The following is a 5,575-nucleotide window of genomic DNA, read 5'->3' as shown; positions in this document are numbered from 1 at the left end:
ACGGGCCTTCACGAAGCGTTTCCACGGTGTCATCTTTGCAAGAAGGGGGTGCAGGAATGGGGATCGGGATTCATGGATTCGGGGGTTGCCGACACTAGAGCAGACGAGCCGGCAAATCTTAAGGAGGAAGACTTAAATAGACCCAGATATTTTCATCGCAAACGGTTCCTAGAAAACAACTGTGTGTGATGTTGTAGATATTTTTATTAGCTGTGAAAGATGAATTTGGAATAAAGTGCCAATGGATGGTGTTTTAAATGAACGAGAAATTTTGTAGTACTAATACAAATGTCATGTCAAATTTTGGAAAATTTCAGGGGTCATTTGACCTTATAAGACATTTAAGTGATTTTCTAGTCATTTAATGACCGTAATTGAAATTTGAACTACATGTACATGCAACATCTAACCATAACGGTTTGAAAACTCATATTTTATGTACTTATGTGCGATTTAATTCTATGTGCAGTAAATTGAAAGGAATTTTTAAACATATTGGTCTAACGGCTATGACACAATTAAGCATGGAGTGACATGACATTTTAATTCCAAAAAATAAAAAAAATCAGAAACACATGAAACCTTGGTTCATATAATGTCATGCCACCAAAATGATGTGATAAAAAATTTGGCATGTTTGACCAAAGTTTGGACACACGCCCCTCACAAACCGGAGCAACTCACTAGAACGCTCGTGGTTTCGAAAGAGAACAATGCATGTTTGATGACGAACGGGAGATAGCTTCCTCTTGCGCCCTTTAATTTTTTTTCTACGTCTAACGTGCACTAGTACACTGTAATGTGAAATTTTTGAAAAATCTAAGGATCATTTGACCATTTAAAGACATTTAAGTGAATTTCTAGCCATTTAATGACCGTAATTCAAATTTGAACTACATCTACATGCAATGCCTAACCAAAACGGTTTGAAAAATCATATTTGTGTACTTGTGTGTAAGTTAATCTCATGTGCAGTGAACTAGAAGGAATTTTCAAACATATTTGTATCACGACATGAACACATATGCATAAATACGTATGCATGGAGTGGCATGGCATTTTATTTCTAAATAAATCAGAAACACATGAAACCTTGGTTGATGTAATGTCATGCCACCAAGATGATGTGGTAAAAAAATTGGCATGTTTGACGAAAGTTTGAACACACACGCCTCACAAACCGGAGCAACTCGCTAGAAGGTTCGTGGTTCCGAGAGGGAACAACGCATGTTTGATGACGAACGGGAGATAACTTCCTCTTACGGCCTTCAAATTTTGTCTACGTCTAACGTGCACTATTACAACTGTAATGTAAAATTTTGGAAAATTCTAGTGGTCATTTGACATTTTTAAAGATATTTAAGTGATTTTCTAACCATTTAATGACCGTAATTAAAATTTGAATTACATCTACATGCAACGCCTAATCAAAACGGTTTGAAAAATCATATCTGTGTACTTATGTGCGAGTTAATTCCATGTGCAGTAAATTAGAAGGAATTTCAAACATATTGGTCTCACGACATGAACACATGCATACGTATGCATGGAGTGACATGGCATTTTAATTCAAAAAATATAAAAATGATTAGAAATACATGAAACCTTGGTTGATGTAATGTCATGTCACTAAGATGATGTGGTAATTTTTTTTGGCATGTTTGACGAACGTTTGGACACACGCCCCTCACAAACCGGAGCAACTCGCTAGAAGGTTTGTGGTTCCGAGAGGAAACAATGCATGTTTGCTGACGGACGGGGGATAGCTTCCTCTTACGACCTTCAATTTTTTTCGTATGTTTAACGTGTACTAATACAACTATCATGTGAAAATTTGGAAATTTTCAGGGGTCATTTGACCTTTTAAAGACATTTAAGTGATTTTCTAACCATTTAAAGACCGTAATTCAAATTTGAACTACATCTACATGCAACGCCTAACCAAAGCAGTTTGAAAAATCATATTTTTGTATTCTTGTCTGCGAGTTAAAAAATCATCAGACGATGTAAATATCTGGTGTTCAAAAAAATAATATGTAAAGATCTGGCAAGACAACCGGCCCCCACACGATTAACAGTCTATCTCGCGGCTCGAGGTTGGGTAGGTGAATGGTGGGGATCATTAATCAGACACGATTCTGCATTGGAAACCGTCAGCTATTATGTTCACACATGGATTTTGGCTATTATGTTCACACATGGATTTTGCTGCGGGAATCGTGTGTCATTCAAACTACAGTACTCATAAATTCCGGCGACCGGCGTTTGTACTGTCCCGGTCGATCTATATTCCGGCCACCAATAAATACTACCTTGCTCACATCATTCCGCCTGCATTCTCATCTACATCCTCCCCTCACTCGCTCGCCCCTCCTCTCTCTCTCAAATCTCTGCCATGGCGCCGCCGGTCTGCCCACGCGTCGACGAGGAGTTGCCGCCCCCCGAGGACGCTCACTCGATTAGCAGCGACGAGGAACCCTATGCGCTGCCTAACGAGGTTGCGCCGGACCATCCAACTTTGGATTGGTTTTGGGGCCAGTACAATATTTGTCTATGGAAATCGCTGCCGCCGGCTGAGAAAGCCAGGCAAGTGGCGTTCAAGAAGGAGATGGCAGAGGAGGAAGCCAGGTACCAGGCGGCCTGTGAAGCCCATGATGCCGCCTAGAAAAAGGAGGCGGCGGAGCTTTGGGGGCGGACGCGTCATCGTGCCGAGGAGGTGTACGAAGACGAGTACTTCACGAGGAAGGTCATAGGCGCTGGGCGTCTCGTCGCTGCGTGGAGGTGGGCCGATAAGCTCCAGCGTGCCACCAACGAGGGGCTCCGGTGGGCGCCCAACGAAATGGCAAGATCGGCCGCGCGCGTCCTTCAGCAAGAGGCAGATCGGTACGTCAAGCGCTGCGAGGCGGAGGAGTCGGAGTACTGCCTCCGCACTGGGAAGACGCCGCGCACCAGGGAGCTGCTGGCGAGGGGCTGTCAGAATACTAGCCCCAGGAGGAATTATTAGTTTTAGTATTTATCGTTTTCAATTTTATGCATTGTATCTAGTAGTTAGGTATCATCACGTATATGTGATGATATTATATATATAGAGAGTAGCACTATTCTAATCCAATTAGAATAACTATTTGGATCATAACACGTCTATATAATGGCGACGGAGGTCCTCCCGAACTCTCGAGAAAAAAAATGAAAATCCCGTCCTCTCTCCCGCAACCTCCCTCCCTCCCCACGTTTCCCTCAACCTCCCACCGATCCAGCCGCCCTACCCTGCACCACCTCCTACCTCGCCCACCCCGCATCGCCTCCTACCTCGCGCACCGCGGGCCGCTGTCGCCGCCCCACCCCGCGCCGCCTCCTACCTCGCCTACCCCGCGCGCTGCCGCCGCGTACTACCTCGCCCACCCCGCGTGCCGCCGTCGCCCTACCCTGCTCCGCCACCACGGGATCCCGGCCGGTCGGCTTCCCCCGAGCACCCCCGGCCCCCATGCGCGCTAGCCGCCACCCGACGCAAATCAGTCGCCACCCCAGCGCTCCCTTCCCCGTGCTATCCATCGATGCCGGCTGGCCGAGCGCCTCCGACAGGATGCGTCGCCACGGTCCAGTCACTGGGGGTCGCTCTCCCTGACTCACAGCTGAAGGAGACCGGCAGCTTCCTCGATGGAGCACTGCAGAAGGCCATCGAGCCTACAACCAGAACCAGGACGAGCCCCTCAATTTACTAGTTTCAATTTTTATTGCAATCGCAAACTCTGTTTGCCCCTTCCTTGATCCAATCTTTCTTTCTTGCTGCTCCACATCGCATGCACCTGCCAACGTGGCGCCCCCAACCCATGAACCTTCACCTGCTTGTTAACCTTCTCGCAAAGTCCACCTCGACCTTCCTGGGATCTGGCTCGCAGGGTGCACGCAGTCTCGTCCTAGCTTGCTGCAGCTGGGTGAACCTCCACCGGCCTGAAGATGCAAGAGGTAGCCTTTCTTGCTAATGCTACTGCTACGCTTTGTGCCAATGCTAGTTTTGTTTTTCTCCTAATGAAGTCGACGCCTTGATTTTGATGGATAAGCAAGAACAGAGGGAGATACAGAGCATGTGTAGTATATGGACTGCTCGCACGCGCTGCCACGGACTGCTCCGCCCAGCGCCCCCACACCCCACGTGTCGCCTGCGTGCCACACCGTAGCCACCTCTCCCACACGTTGATGAAGAGGTAAGCGTCGTCTGTACTCCAGCTTCATAGTGACACACAAGGAGCAGCAGCTACTGCTAGCGAGTCTCGCTTCCTTCTCTCTGTATCTTGTGCCAAACCAAAAGGTGCACAAGACATGTTTGATGAAATGGCTAGCTGAAGATAGAACTGTTGTGTAATCGTGTTTCCCTTTGGTTTCATTTTCCCTTGTTCATGTTCTATTATTTGCCCAATTATTTACTGCACAAAATACCTCCATCCCAAGCACTTTTATCGTGGAGTGGGGAAAAGTTATAATTTTGCTATAAGCACTTTATAATTGGCTAGAAAATAGGAAAAGAAAAAGAGAAAAAACGAGATGTAGCAGTGCATTGAAACACAACATCTACTAGTGATTCTCTTTTGATTGAGATATTCCCAGCATTTCTTTGCCCAGGATGTGTTTGCGTTCATATATGTAAGGAAACTGTTGTAGCTAAGTGTTCACTTTGGTTTTCCTTTGCTTCACGTTGTGACGTACATAGTCTGATGTGCTTATACATTTTTCCTGAACTTATAAGTAGATGGTCCGCTGTATTCATCATCTTATAGTGCTTGTTGCCAGGTCTGTCTCTCTTTCTTCCCCTGCTCACCGTCCTGTGCGACAGTGGACGCGACTACTTGAGGGAACAAAGCCCGTCCTCCCAGCACCGGCAGTCTCCCTGCACCCTGCAAAAAATTAAATAAATCGCAAGTTCAGAATCAAGAAACCATGAAGTTCAAAGACAACAAAGGTACTGCCCGATGTTGTTCGCCAACGATCTTTAGTTTCTTTAGCAGCCCGTACGCATTTTGCCAAAGCTAGTATGTTCGGAACCGTAAGTTGATAGCTGACCGGCAGGGACAACAATGTTGATGGTGATTGAAGAAGGATCCTGGAAATATTATTATTGGGACCGTAGGCAAGTTTTATGCACGGTGTGAGAGGATTCCAGGAATTGTTCTGAAGCGGTCGATGGCTTTCGAGAGATGCGATCATATCTCACAAGTTTCCAGGGGGTTGAAGATCATTTATATAAGATGGAAATGTCAAAGGTTCAGACGGCAGCACACTTAAAAATACTGGTGAAAAATCTGAACATGTGTAGTGCAATCATGGGAAAAACCTTGAATTTTTATCGCTCGACCTCTGCTGATCTCTCGTATAGTTTTTCTTATGTGTTCTTCATTGAGTGGTACAACTGAACATATCCACGGGAGATCCATGCTATGGTATAGATTTGTGAAATTACTTTGTACTGATTAGTATATTTCACTGTGGGTAATGGGCGCATGACTTCATGTGTTCACTATTTATTTTTTTCGCTTGATTTGTAGCCAAATTATTTATTAATATTGTGATTCAAGTGCCT

At 45.5% G+C, this 5,575-nt stretch overlaps 1 long non-coding RNA gene across 1 annotated transcript; it reads left to right on the top strand.

Annotated features, from left to right (window-relative positions):
* The first annotated feature begins 3,193 nt into the window (after window positions 1–3,193).
* On the top strand, window positions 3,194–5,575 carry LOC119317900. Its single transcript, XR_005153831.1, has 4 exons — window positions 3,194–3,966; window positions 4,062–4,205; window positions 4,789–4,957; window positions 5,065–5,575. It is a non-coding gene; the product is annotated as an uncharacterized LOC119317900 (long non-coding RNA).

Source organism: Triticum dicoccoides, chromosome 6A (assembly GCF_002162155.2).
Source record: "Triticum dicoccoides isolate Atlit2015 ecotype Zavitan chromosome 6A, WEW_v2.0, whole genome shotgun sequence".
NCBI lineage: Eukaryota > Viridiplantae > Streptophyta > Magnoliopsida > Poales > Poaceae > Triticum > Triticum dicoccoides.
This window is presented reverse-complemented; position numbering and strand designations above follow the sequence as displayed.